This window comes from Panthera leo, chromosome A3 (genome assembly GCF_018350215.1).
Source record: "Panthera leo isolate Ple1 chromosome A3, P.leo_Ple1_pat1.1, whole genome shotgun sequence".
In the NCBI taxonomy this organism is placed as follows: Eukaryota; Metazoa; Chordata; class Mammalia; order Carnivora; family Felidae; genus Panthera; species Panthera leo.
The window spans coordinates 45180660-45195583 of NC_056681.1; the positions used below are offsets into that span (position 1 = coordinate 45180660).

Genomic DNA, 14924 nt, shown 5'->3' on the forward strand with positions numbered 1-14924 from the left:
AAAAGCTCTCATGTGCCAGACAGACTACAAAACACTTAGTGATTAGGTCCATAATTAGAAACTGTCTAATCATTTTCTGTTGGCAATTCTTGACTCTGAAATGCTTAAATAAAATGTTCAATAAGGATTATTTATAAAAGAACCAATATTTTGATCACGAATTCAAAGGGAGGCCTGATTGTACAAATGCAGATAACAGCCTTATTTTAGTACATAAAATCTCAGATTGAATTTAGACATCTATTAGCACAACTGATCCTAAATAATTTAGTAGAAACATTGTTTTAGAAGATCCCCATGTATTTATTTCATAGTTTGAAAAACTGTTCATTCTAATGTAAATTTATAATCTAGACTTGTTTTGGTAGAATTTGATTATTTAAATGAGCCATGCATTTAGTACACTAGGAGAGACTATGCAATATCCAATTCTATGAAAGAATCAACATTCTTTTATAACTTTAAACTATTCTAATGTGAAGAGCTTGAAATGCTCCACAATTGAGTTGATATACTCTCAGGCACTAGTTTCTATGGAACTTTTAAAAGAGAAAACTAGTGTTAAACTCTCCCATTGTGAGAAAGGAACAAAGTACAAGCTTAACAATTCCCCTTCCTGGAGGAAAAAAAGAAAAGGTCCAGAAATTTAAAAGAACTTCAACCCAAAGCAAAGCATTTCATATGCTTTCGATTACAAGTGTAACACATTTTATATAACGATCCAGAAGCCACCTTTCTAGAGCCTTGCAACTAAAGACTTTTTAGCTGGAGGGGTTAAAAGTGTGGGTGTGGAAGTCAGCTTTTGTTTGAAAAATTAGCAATGCTATGAGTCATCATGCATTAGCAGCAGAAGAGTTTTGCATCTTGTACGAATCCAGACACCATATGCCATGCGAAGGCCTATTACTTTATTCGGTGCCACCGCTGACAGGCAGCCACGTGGGTATCCCCAGTGGAAGGGCTGTCTCCTCCCGGCGGCGAGGACAGGAACCCAGTGAGCTGAACACATCCGACATTGTACGGAGCAGCAGGAACAGCTGGTAAGCTAGCAAGCAGCAACGGCCGAACGGAGCGCGGATGCTAATGAGCCTGGCGACAATGCAGGCCTTCAGAGGGACGACTGCAACGTCCACATGTCCCCACAACAGCCTCGAGAGTAGAATCTGCTCGTTCATGCCTTCAGTCTCATTAAAACACAATACTGGTATTTGTGGTTTATCAAAACCAGTTGTAAGTCACAACTTATAAATCCACCCAACAGATCCAACATACTTTAAAAAGTTGCACCGAAACGTATGCACGATTTCCACAGGCATCTTTAGATATTGAGGGGAGTTGGGGGCAGTGGGGTAACAGTATGGCCAGAGCAGCTGCTACTGGGTCCAGGTCCTTGCTCACCCCTAACATGACTGTGTGGCCTCAGGCAAGTTATTTAACCTTCCTGGGCCTCTGTGCCCTCAACTAGATTTTTTCAAATATAATAAAATATATAACAGATTGCATTATGTAAGACACTGTACTGTGTTTGCATAACAGACTGAAATAAGGTAAGAAATGTACCTTCCTCATAGGATTGTGGTAAGTATTAGCTGAGTGACTCTATGTGTGAGGTTCCTGGTGCCTGGGGCAGAGCAGGTGCTGGTGAAGTTAAGTGAACTACTGTCTCTCCAGGTGCCGGAGAGTTGAGCTCCATTGCTCTTCCTGGAACCAAGGCAATAGGCAAGTTCCTTCCTTAACCTCCTAGGCCTTATTTTTCTCACTACTTAAAAGGGTAGCACATCTCCCTATGCATGAGAGGCCTGCTACGTGGGGGTGGGAAAGAGGACTGGTAGATACCGTAGGACCAGGCAGGGTTGATGAGGGAGGTGGGAGTGGGGAGTCCGTTGGACACTGGGTATGATGTCTGTAGTGGGATCTGGGGTCCCCAGGCCAGAGATCCTTGAAGGTTCCAAGTTTACTTACGGCTCTGTTTTGCTGAAAGAAGCTCAGTTCTTTGAATGCTCCTTGTTTTGATCAAGTCCCTGTGACTGTATTCTCCAAAAGCCAGGTGGAAGGCCCCTGGTCAGGATGCCTTCTTTGGGGCTCTGGGCTGAGCTCTGCATCATAGGCATTATGAAAATGCATGGACCTCTATTTTCCTTAATGTTTTCCATACTCAACAAAGGGCCCTGTGAGGATGGGGACCATGCCCTCCCTCCATTTGTGTGCCCTTGGCAACAGCATGGTTCCTGGCATACAGGAAGTGACCAAAGGATATTTGGTTGAATGAGTACACTCGTGGGAAAAATGGCTTTTAGATTTGTCATTTTCAGAACTGGTGTCTAGGAGTGTGAATGAGATGATCAGAATCTGTTGATCACTTTCTTGCCAAGATTTTCTTAAGAGCTCTAAGAGACACTATTGAAAAATCATCTCTAGCAGCAAGTGCATTTTCCATGTCTATTCCTGGGGTTGGGTGTGTATAAACACAGTGGGAGAATAGACTAGTACTTGAAGGGAAACTTTGTCTCCTTGGAGTCTTCCCCCAAGCTAAGCTCGACTCGGGATTCCTGAAGGTGACATTGGTACTTTCTGAAAAACAGAAGGTGTGAAGTTGCCTGCAGAGTGTCGGTCAGTGAGATCACCTGCCTCGGAGTTTAGAAGGCTATGAAGATTGACATAAAGATTAAGTACCAGGAGAGTTAAACTTGACTTTAAAGAAGTACAATGATAAACATCCTAAGGAACTTTGTGTGTGTGGAATTCATGATGAATTCAAGCATGTTTTAATCTGGAAACCCGCGCTCGTGGAGGCAATCTCTCTGGCCGGCAGCTGCCAGGGCTCTCACACGCAGCAGGCATTAGGCCGTCGGCTCTGTTCCCACTGGCCGTCTGCTCCTGGTACAGTGGGTTTGCACAGTGGTCAGTCCCGACCCTGATTTGAATTTGTTGTCTCCTGTATATCTGCTTTCTTTATAATCTGCTCTCAATTTCCTGTTGCTTCCAAAATTCTACAGACAACATCAGGATTACTAGACATGGAAACGAGGACTAGAAGGTGAGGTGAAGAACTGGAACTCCCACCCTGCTTGTGGACAATGCCCAGGAGCAGTTTGAGAGCAGATCCCCAGGCAGAGGCCCCTCCAGGCCTCAGTGGTCCTGGAAGAGCTCGGTTTTCAGCCCTGAGTCTCTCACATGGTCAAAGTCTTTTGAAGAGGAGGGTGACACACAGTGTTCAGTATCTTCTACTGATCTTTGTGAGGAAGTAGTTGCTAGAATATGAATGCTGTTTAGTCACTGGGATTTCAAAGATTTTGAAAAAAATCTTTAATGTTTAAAAAATACCCAGAACAGAAATAATTGCAGTGCTCAAGAGGAGACAAAACTGCCCAGGATACAGTTATGATCAGGAGCAGCAACAGAACGGAGTTAGTAGGGTTTGGGATAGGAGTGAAAGAGGTGCCTGAAATTTACACACAAACACACACACACACACTCCCCCAAGCATTCCACTTTCTTGAATCAAGTTTCAGAGGAATGGTGATCCATGCAAGAGATGGGAAGACGCATGCTTTACAAATGGAATGTGCCCCTAGGAAGGGTGCTATGAAATCTGAGCCACAAAGCTGCCGTTTCCACGGTCCCGTGTAATGTCACCTAAGCGCTCTGCCTTGCATGACTTGCTGCAGGCTGCTGCAGATCAGAGCTATCGATCGCTCTGTGCAGAAGGGTCTCACTGTGTGAAAGGAAGGTAAGCGGCAGAGACGGACAGCTCTGGTATTGATTGGCTTCGGCGGGGGCTGCGCTTCCAAATGAGGGTCAGCACTCCTTCACACCACCTAGGAGAGTCACTGTGATGTGCATCTGGGTACAGAGGGATAGGGGAGTCAGGCCAAATGCCAGAGTCTCAAGGACACCTCCTCTTGTGTTAGCTGGTCACAATACCTCTCAGAGAAGCCAAAGATGCCATGTGAAATCTCAGGCTTTTTGAAAAAAAAATCATGGCAACAGAAGCCTACGATGGGCACTGGTGCACTCTAACTGCCAGAGGCCATGTCAAAAAACTGTCAGAGCAATGTGCATGCATCTTCAAGAATGCCCCTCTAATGTCTGAGTGGTTCACCAAAGCCAGGACAGCTCTTATGATAAAAGACAAAAACATTTTCTACACTAAAAGTTGACCTCTCCCCCCCGCACTTACAGCTGAACGTTAAAAAAAAAAAATTGGCTCAAACTGACATTCTACTTAAGGAAATTTCAATGATATAAAAATGATTCTGAAAAGATTTTTACGGAGATAGACTTCTACAGGCACAGAAACATAAACTCATCTAAAAAGCCAAGTACAACTATGAGGTATATCACAGTTCGTGATTCTTGAAGGCAATGTAAAATTAAAGGATTATGAAGGCAGATTAAAATGAAAATAAGGAACCCAAAGAAATCAAGCTAAGAACAAAATGCATCCTTTAAATGTGTTTCTGTGGATGTGGAAGCACAGTGAACTCAATTCTACTGCTTTTGTGATTCAAGTCTTTGGACTAAGAAGTCATTATTTAAAATCAGTTCTCTTTTTGGTATCTGTTACAAGTCATTTCCTCTTACGCAGGCATAAAGACACCGTATGGTGTAATTAAATAAATGGTGCTGCAGTCTATTTTAACCTAATTGGAGATTCCTTAAAATGTTTGCATTTCAGATTTTAAGTCAAATAACACCTACTGAGTTTTTACTACATTGGATGTGGGAGACTGAAAGGCCAGTAAGACTAGTCTTTGCCTTCAAGGAGCTTGCTATCCAGTGGAGAAGGCAGGTGCATCAGAATGAGCCCTGCCCTGTGTGGTCGGCACCATGCTGTCTGCAGAAGACAGCAGAGAGGTCCACAGGCCTTCTACCCTCCCTGAACAGATGGGTTGCTGCCTCCCTCAACAGGTGGCTTCTCCTCCCTTGAATCTGGGCTGCCCTTGGGACCTGCCGTGGCCGACAGTTCCGGGACGTCCAAGATTGTACTGTGAAAACCTGGTACCTTCCGCCTGGGTCTCTGGGAGCACCGAGCACCTATGTATGAAGTGCAATTGCTGTGAGGTTACTTTGCTGCAAAAAGACCCAAGCTAGCCAAGTGGGGAGGCTGCCCAAGAGTGAGGGCTGCCTGGGAGCCCACAGGTGCTCCCGCTATGCTAGTGCAGGTGCCATACAGATGAGAGGCCTGGGTGAGAGCCACCCAGCTGAGCCTAGTCAACCCACAGCACCGTGGGAGGTCTTCTCTCTACCATCTCTCCTTTAAAAACCTCTGCACAAGTCTGTAGACTTTATCCTGCAGGTCTCCAAAGTGGGAGGGGAAAAGACAATGCTCGGATGTCTATTCACGTGTTATCTTTTTATCTAAAATTAAGAAGATAATTCAGCTTTACTGAGACTTACCACCTGGCACCCTTCTTGCTCAGTCGTCTGTCAGACTGTCCCGGGTCAGGATCAGTCCTGAGGGGGAGATGGGGGACGGGGTTCCCTCATTCACTCTTACCATTCTGTGATGTATTATGGTTTACATGACCCTTAATACTGAAGTTTTGAACTTTATTATCTCATAATAGGATCGCCTTTCTTTCTTTTTTTCAATGTTTATTATTTTTGAGAGAGACAGAGTGTGAGCAGAGGAGGGGCAAAGAGAGGGAGACACAGAATCCAAAGCAGGTTCCAGGCTCTGAGCTATCAGCACAGAGCCTAACTTGGGGCTCAAGATCACGAACCGTGAGATCACGACCTGAGCCGAAGTCGGATGCTTAACTGAGTCCCCCAACTGCCCCAGGATCATCTTTCTTTCTTTTTTTTTTTTATTAAAAAAAATTTTTTTTAACGTTTATTTATTTTTGAGACAGAGAGAGACAGAGCATGAACAGGGGAGGGTCAGAGAGAGGGAGACACAGAATCTGAAACAGGCTCCAGGCTCTGAGCTGTCAGCACAGAGCCCGACACGGGGCTCAAACTCACGGACCACGAGATCATGACCTGAGCCGAGGTCGGCCGCTTAACCGACTGAGCCACCCAGGCGCCTCCAGGATCATCTTTCAAATACACTGTACTGAAGCAGGTCACGACCATGAAAATCTTTCATACCACACAAACATTTGCTCTTTATCTCACAGGAAAGTTCTTATAAAAGCTCTTCAACATAAAGATGAATTACTCATCTTTTTTTTTTTTTTTTATAGAAAGACAAGTGTTCTAAATTTGGTGACCATTTCTGTGATGACAAGGGGATGAATTTACTCATTCATTTAACAAGTATGTATTGAACAAATGTTTACTCTGTGGCAGGTGTGGAGGCTATATCCAGGGTTGGTATTCACCTGGAAAACACCAGCATGGGCAGCATCCTGGCCAGTGTCTGCTGGTGACCTTGCGGTGCCCAAAGTTAAATACTTCAACTATCATCCTTGGAGTCATCAGGAAACAAAACAGACAAAAATCCCTGCCCTCATGCAGGGAGCAATGAGTAAGTGAATTATATAAATTAGAGGGTGATAAGGGCTGTGGAGAAAATAAAGGGTACAGGTGTGCTGTGGGAGGTCATGGGCAGGTGTGTGCAGGTGTGGGACCGCTATTCCCCAGGGAGGCTGGGGGGCACTGTGGAGGGAACGAGCCAGGTGGACATCTAAGGAACAGGGTTTCAGGCAGAGGTCATGGAGCATTCAGGCCTCCCCTGCAGGACTCTGGCCTTGGCTCTGAGTAAGATGGAGGCCCCTGGAGGCTGTGAGCAGGGCAGCGATGTGCTCTGAACCACGTTTTAGCAGTCTGACTCTGGCTGCTGTGTTGAGTATCATCATGGGCACAGGTGAGGCTAGAAGCAGAAAACAAAGCCAGGAGGCTATGGTTGGTCAGCAGTACATCCTTAGCTGTTATCCTAGGAAAAATAGGAAAAAAATTTGCCTAGGAAAAATTCCATTCCCTCAAAATGACATTCTGATATCGAGTGAGAAGGTAACTGCTTTTATAGGAAACACGCCATGGAGAGAAGATCTTGAAAAGAAATGCTGGAAAACGCTGCCTTCGGCAAGGGAGTTTACTGTTGAAGATGGTATATGTTTTCAGAAAGGTCTCCGATCTGTACCACCAATTTTGTAAGCTGTTTCTAACTTTCCCAATGAAGACTTTACTATGTTTTCAATCTGTTTGTTGAAAAATACAATCAACAACTAATATGAAATCAGGGAAGATGGAAATTTCCTGCCAAATGCCAAGAAGAACCTTCACAAAGGTTAAGAATGAGCTTGAGCATCAGTAGGCCAAGACAGGGTCTTTGGCTCCCATGGGTCTATGTATCTTTGCAAGGTTTTGTTTTCAGCTATAAAACCAAGTATTAAAATAAACTGAATTTAGAGGGGCTCCTTAGAATCACCAAATTATGGAACTGTTATGAAATCAAGATTATAAAAATAACATAACACATTTAATTCCATTGCACTCGCTGAAATACTATTTATATTGTGGTAAAAGCAAAACAATTTTGTGTTATTAAATATAAAATACTTTAAATTATTGTTTATTTCATCTTTAGCACATCCTCTCAAATTCTCAGTAAGTATACTTTATAATGCCATAAAATATTTGTATAGTTGAACCTGTGTATACTTTAAAATAAATCAATATAGGGATGCCTGAGTGGCTCAGTCAGTTGAGCATCCAACTCTTGATTTTGGCTCAGGTTATGATCCCAGGGTTGTGGAATGGAGCCCTGAATTGAGCTCTGTGCTGAGTGTGGAGCCTGCTTAGGATTCATTCTCTCTCTCTCTCTCTCTCTCTCTCTCTCTCTGTCTCTCCCCCTTTGCCCCTCTCCCTGCTCATGTTCTTTCTCTAAAATTAAAAAAAAAAATTAAAAGCATACATAAATTAAAAAGAATAAATCAATATATGTGTGTTTAAATGGCATGCTTAAACGTTTTCTTTCTTTTTCTTTTTTGTCTTTTGATGGGGTATGTAGTAAGACTGGAGATGACAGAGGTAGGAAGTAGGTTCGAGGTGGGTGTCCTCAGCCACTGCAGTAAGGACTGTCAGGTCGACTTCCACCCTTCCCTCTGGAATGGACTGAGTGGTAGGTACATATGTTCACAATGAAAGGCTGCTCACCAGGAGCCTCACGTACTTAAGAAATCCCTCAGCACCTCGGAATAGGCTATGGGCATTTATGTAATCAATTCTAATTAGCTTATGGCTACCTTTTTGTCAAACAAACAAAATGAACAAAATTGTGAAATTTCCAGCCTCGAGTTGTAGATGGCACACACAGATACACACAAAAAATGAGACCCATTTGGAGATGCCACCAGGAATAATCTTTTCCTGTAGAGCTCTCATGACCTTCTGATTTTCTCTTTTGTGTGTGACTCCACAAATGCCCAGTAGGCACTAACTGCATGTCTCTCCTAGAGTAAGGGTCACATTCCACCCTCTGTCACAGTTACAATCGCCCTATTGGCTGGGAGGCATCTCAAGGGCAAGGCCACTCATCTCTGCATCCTACAGTGCTGGCTGCGGCCGCGCCACCAATGCTGGCGGAGGGAGGAACATGGAAGAGCGACTGCCTGGAGCTAACCAGGCACGTGCAACAGTCTGGGCCCTGACTTGTTCTCCAGAGCTGTGGGTGCAGCGCGGCTGCTTCTGGGTATAGAGAATGTGCAGGGTGCTGGCCCTCCTCTCCACTTTACGTGCATCTATCAGTGTGCTCATGCAACGTACACGCATTTCTCCTGCCAGGTCTCATCCTGGACTCTAGGTGTGAGCAAAACAAAGATCCTCCTCTCACACCCTTTACATATGAATGGGAGAAAGAGACATTAAGTAAATGGTAAGCACTAAGGAGAACATGGATGAGACTGCCTAGAGGGCTTGCTAACATAGACAACTTTCTGATGCGTTGACTGCTGAGCAGAGACCTAAGGGAAGGGAAGGGGTGAGCTGTGCAGATGTTGGGCTGGGCGGAGGAGGGAGCATTCCTATGCAGTTCCTGAGGCTGGAGTGTGTTTGCGGATCCTTGTAAGGATTCTGGATTTTTCTGTGGGTGAGAATGGGAAGTAACTGGCAAGTTCTAAGCTCCGACATGCTCCTTCTACTTGAGGAGCAAAACTCTGGCTGCTGGAGAGTATTCCAGGGAGAGCAGAGAGAAGCAGGGCGACTGGGAGGTGCTGCCACACTGGCCCAGGATGGGGGCGCCTAGCCCAGCACAAGGCACTGGGGCTGTAAGCAGCAGTAGCATTTCCGTTATGTTGTGTGGATTATTTTATATACGTATATTCATTTCATAAGTCCTTATAACAATATGTGAGGGATTACTGTCCTCGTTTTACAGATAAAGGAAACTGCTAGAGGTAAAGATACTTGTTCAAAGCCAAAGAGCCAGTTACTATTTAAAATACAACTGAAACCACCCAAGGTCTTTCTGAGGCCGGCTACCACACATCACTTGCTACTCTGAGCACAACTGAGAGATACACCTTACAACTTCTCTGGCTCTTGTAGGAAAATTGCTGCTGAGGAGGGAATGTCCTTAGATGCTTCTCAGTGAGAACCGAAGCTTGAGCAGGAGGGTCCATTGCCACTGTGTCACTGATAACTGCCTCAGTGAGATGTGGGGTTTAAGGTGCTTTCATGTGGCTTCTTAAATAAATAAATAAATAAATAAATAAATAAATAAATAAATGCTTACCATCCTTTATCATCAGAAGTTTAAACGACTGGTCTGACAAACCACTGGGGGCCCCTAACGTGTGTCACTTGAGCATGTCACAAAAGCATGGCTGATCTGCTCCCTTATCTAGCCTTTATGCCTAATGTGTGATAACTGGAGCTAATGAATCCAGAGAAAAGAGAAAAGGAGTAATGAAATAGTATGAAAATTTAACTCAGAGGGGTACCCAGGTGGCTCGTTAGGTTGAGTGTCTTGACTCTTGATTTCGGCCCTGATCATGGTCTCGTGGTTGGTGGGTTCGAGCCCCATCTCGGGCTCTGTGCTGGCAACTCAGAGCCTGCTTGGGATTCTCTGCCTCCCTCTTTCTCTGTTCCTTCCCTGCTCGCTCGCTGTCCCTCAAAAGTAAATACATAAACATAAAAAAAGAAAATTTATCTCAGAGGAAGCCAATACATTAAAAGGTGAGAACCTCTCATCCTGATCTGATGTGAGCTAAAACCAACACTCGGAGAAGTCTGAAATTCTACAGAAAGTGGAGTAGTTTATGCGAGGTGTTTATGCACAACTATATAGACATTTGCTTGACAAAATTATAATGCATATAAACAGAAATAATCTTCATGCAAAAAATTTAAATGCTGTTTTTTGATACAGACCTCTGATGTGCATCTATGTTGTTATATGCAGAGAATGTTTATCCTGTTAGGTCTAAATTCTATTTTCCCAAACTAATGAGTAGATAGTAATTCTAAGACATTTCTAAAGACGCTTTCTTTTATTTAAAGGAGTCAAAAATCCTATGAAGATAACCCTTAAAGTTAAAATTAATTTATATTTCTTCTCATATTCATATTAAGATTGGTTTCTTGGTAGTATACATTTACGTTCATTTAATTATAATTCATTTGATTCTGAATATATGAAAGAAAACACACATGCTATTTCTTTTGTCACAGCGAAGCTGAACCCTCACCCAAAAAATACAACGTGAGGACAATTTTCATCTTCTTCTGGGGGAAAGTTATGGTTCTGGGAATGTTAAAGGCAGAACATAATGATAAGTAGCAGCAGCTCCCCCATCAATTCCACGCCTTCTTTAAATTCCACTGAGGATGGCGGTTTGGATGGAGACCCCAAAATCTATTCTGTCCATCTGTTTTATTATTCTTAGAACAACTGTCAAAAGTTGCCCAGGGATCAAGTTGCAAACATACTAATTTGCCTTTGAAAAGTAGGCCCTGGGGGAATTCTGGAACTCTGCTTATAAATTCAGAATCCCATCAGCTAGCGAGCCTGCCTACCCTTTGTGGAGGTATGAGACTTTGCACTTCCAGGCACACATCTGCCTCAAAGCCAGGATGCACTGATATTCTTACATCCCACTTCATAGGCAAATGAAGGGAAAAACCAAAGGGACTTGGCATCTTTAAGGGCTGGCTTGTCCCATGACAAGCAGACCCTGAGTTTTTACGAGGCAGTCCCTTCATTGATCACTCATGGATTAAGACCAAAGCTTTGTGCTGGAGAGTTTAAATGAGTGGGCACGGCAGAGGGACACATATTCTGTACTCTTGTACATCCTATGACCAAATTAGGAAGACTGAAAAGAGACATGAAGCAGTAGAGGAAACAGGCTGAAGATAAATATCACAGGCCTCTAAGTATTGTATTGTTTCATTTCTGTGATGCTGAAGAAAGTGACAAGATCATTTGGACATACATAACATTGGATGTGGATTTGTTTCCAAAGGAGGTGTCTGTTTAAAATATTATGTGGCATTTTGGAAACATGCCAGTCTGTTGGAAACTAAAGCAGCTGTGCACTTCTCAAGTTGGCTATGTTAAAGGCATGTGCAAAATACAACGTAAACATTAAAATGAATCTTCACTGCCTAGTGGCTTGCACACTGGACACCTGATCACAGGGGTGGGAGGGGATATGGAGGAGAAAGGGGGCGGGCATTAGCACTGGTTCTCCAGCTCCCATCCTTCCCCTACCTGGCCCCAGTGGTCTCTATCACGTCTCAGGAAATAAAGTCAAATGCTTTCAAAGCACAGGTCCCCAGAAACATATTTAAAACACAACATTCAAAGTGCCAATTTTAGAGTTTGGTAAAATGTCACTGTAGTAAACTAGAAAAAAATTCCTTTTCAAGGCCAACAATGAGGAATGATGGCATTTGGGTTGTACTCACCCACAGGTTACCAAAAAAGTATTCTGCTTTGATTAAAAAATTTACTTGAGTGTGTTGCAAATTACTCTAGCTCAGAAACCTGCAGGGAGCTCGCTGCATACAGGAAGGCGAAGGCAGACAGGCACAGAAGGGATCACCATTTGGACTTGCCTGCTTTGTCCTTCTTTGGCTTTGCACAATCTCTTATTATAATAAGGCATGTATTATCCTTTTTGGAGATTTGAATAACAGAAAGTCTCACTTTCAAATATATTGCTTATAATCCCAGAGTCTACTAAATGTTCTGCGGATGCTGTTTATGGCATTATGCTCCTTTCAAAATGGGACTGATAATTAGTAAACTGAAATTTGATTAATGTTGGATTAAGAGGTTCTGATGTCTCGCTGCAATGTGTTATTTCAGTCTGTAGGCACTGGTAGAAATTGTCCTTAGGAAACTTGTTTCTTCCCCCTTTCCAGCATGGGAAGATTAATTTAAACCCTGATTTAAAAAAAAAAAAAAGAATTCAGTTTCATTCAACAGTTTGTAATGCATGACTCAGTTTTTTCTCACTCTTTTTCTGTTTTCCCCACTTTGAAGCTGGAGCCAATGAATTAACTATTTGAGAGGGAACAAAATAAACTAGAAATCAAAGTCTTCCTCCAAAAATGCCAAGGGTGAGCCCTTCCTGGTTATGGCAGAGTAACTTGGCATGGATAAATGATTCAGTTTCAGCTCTCACTAGATTCAAGTACAGAATTTTGAAAATATGATGAACTTCTCTAAAAACAAAGGACCTACCTGGTATAAATATCAAAGCCTGTGAAAATTACCACTAGGTAATATTCGAAGGAAAAATTTAAAATTAATACGATGATGTGCTTTTTAAAGTTAAGGTTAGGGATACCTCTTTCAGTTTTGCCAGGATTATAAAAAGGGCTGTGATTTTCAGAAGTTTTTCCATGCTCTGTGGCCAAAAGATTCCATGTTTCTTCCTCGCCTGTTTTTAAATTAATAATCTTGTTTGCTTACTACTGAAGAGTGTGGGAGAATCAGGAATAATGGGCTCCCTTTGATGCTGTCGCCATTCCCAAAGTGGTCATGTGAATGCTAAAGAAATACTGTCATTTATGGAATGACCTTTTGCTCTTTGAATATTCAGACACTAACAAATGTTAAGTGCCCAGAAATCGACGTGGCACTATGAAAAAAGGTAAATAGGGTCAGCAAATACCCTCTCGCATGCTTTTGACATGATGACCATTTCCATTTTTGTAATAGCTTTCTAATAGCAAAATGTATTTGGGAACAACAGTGGAATTTGTGTCATCATGACCAAATGATTACGGTGCAAACCCGAGATTCTTCTGGGGCCCAGCAGGCTTCTGGTCCCTATGGAAACGAAACCTCAGATATTGTCCTCCACTCAGCTGGAGGACGGAGCGAGGGAGGCTTTTGTGTTCAGTGAGATTTCTTCCCCAACCTTCCTGCACCAGACCTTAGTGCTTCCTCCCGACTCTTTTCTAATTGAGATGCAAATTAATCTCTCTGGCTGATTACACTTCCCTTAAAGCTACTGACAAATGCAGCTGTAACCAGAGTTTGCGGACTTTCCAACAAGTGACTTCAGCTGTCAGCATTTGCATGTGCCGCCAAGGCCCAGCCTGCTCCAGGACTCAGACACACGGAGAGCTTCCCTTAGGCACTGCAGGCGTTTTATTTACGTGTATAAAATTTACATACAATTAAGAATTTTTTAAGCCCCCCTACAATTATATCCCTAGGATTTAGAAGGAGACTCTGACACCCACATTATTTAAGGCCTTTCCGGACACTTCTTTCTTCCTCAGACTGGAGTGGCACTACTCTCCTAGGAGGCCATGGCTTTCCTGGCAACAACCTGTTTTTCTCACTTTCTTCTTGTCTGTAAATTTTCTGTCTTTGACACTCTTTGAATTCAGTCTGTCTCTCAAAAACTAACTAAATACATTTATCACTCTAGTAACATGGGATAACTGAATAGCCACTACTCTTCATGGCTCTCAGTAAAATTCCATTAATTTAAAAGCCAAATATAAAGTCACTATTCTAATTGTCAGGATTTCTACACAAATATCCTTCAATAACTTTTTGGGAGTAGTGATGAGTGGATTATTATTTAGAATGCAACAGAAAAGTAATATGCACAAAACACTGTATTATTCAACATAAAGAAAAAGACACATGGAATCCAATTTTCAGTAAAAGTTCTAACACTTCCAGGGTTAGCTTAAGCTCAGTTGCTTAAGTGTCTGACTCTTGATTTCGGTTCAGGTCATGATCTCACAGTTGTGAGACTGAGCCCAGAGTTGAGCTCCACCCTGAACATTCCTACCCACCCCCGTCCCCCCCCCCCCAAATAAACAAACAAACAAACATTAAAAAAAGTCTAACACTTCTTTCCTCTCGAATACTACCATCTATGTATTTTTGACAATATAGTTCACTTAAGAAGTATTTATTGAGTACCTGCTATGTGTCAGGTGCTGTTATAAGTGTGTGTTGGGGATCCAGCTATCAACTTAAATATGCAAAAGTGGAATAAAAGGAACTTTGAGAATATATCTATATCTACATACATAGATACATATTCTACTTGTAGAGCTATATTTCTTGGATAAATGAGGTTTTCAATAAAAAAATCTATTTTATAAAATATAATTTATTTTTGTCTGTTTTCCATTTTTTTTTCTTTTTTAACCAAATCAATCTCTTTCCCTCCCTCTCTCTCCCTTCACACACACTCAGATTTATGATATACTAGGAGGTATGAGACAGGGATAGCAACTAAATTGAGACAAGACCACTGTTGGGCAGCTCGTAGTATAATCAGGAGAAAGAAGAGGATAAAGGGAGGCCCAGTCTGGCAAAAAGAGTGTCAGAGGGCTAGATGGCTATGGGAGGGTGAGGGATCTGTATCACAGGAGAGACCCAAGAGGAATGTCTAGGGTCAGCAGAGCTCACCTTATCCAAAGGTCCCACAGTGGGAAGGAGCACAGGCCTGTGACGAGCTGGCTACACGTGACCCAACAGCCATGGATCCAAGAGG

General features: G+C 42.7%; 1 protein-coding gene across 7 annotated transcripts in view; it reads right to left on the reverse strand.

The window, feature by feature from the left end:
• The window catches only part of RALGAPA2 (Ral GTPase activating protein catalytic subunit alpha 2), a 322181-nt gene that overhangs the window by 61070 nt on the left and 246187 nt on the right, over positions 1–14924 (reverse strand). The window contains exon 38 of one of the 7 annotated variants that reach the window (XM_042931752.1): positions 5976–6817. The exons of 5 other annotated variants lie outside the window; for them this stretch is intronic. The gene's annotated coding sequence lies outside the window, so the exon portion shown is untranslated. Of the gene's footprint in view, positions 1–5975; positions 6881–14924 lie in introns of those variants that run through there. One more of the 7 variants, XM_042931751.1, reaches the window with a different exon arrangement.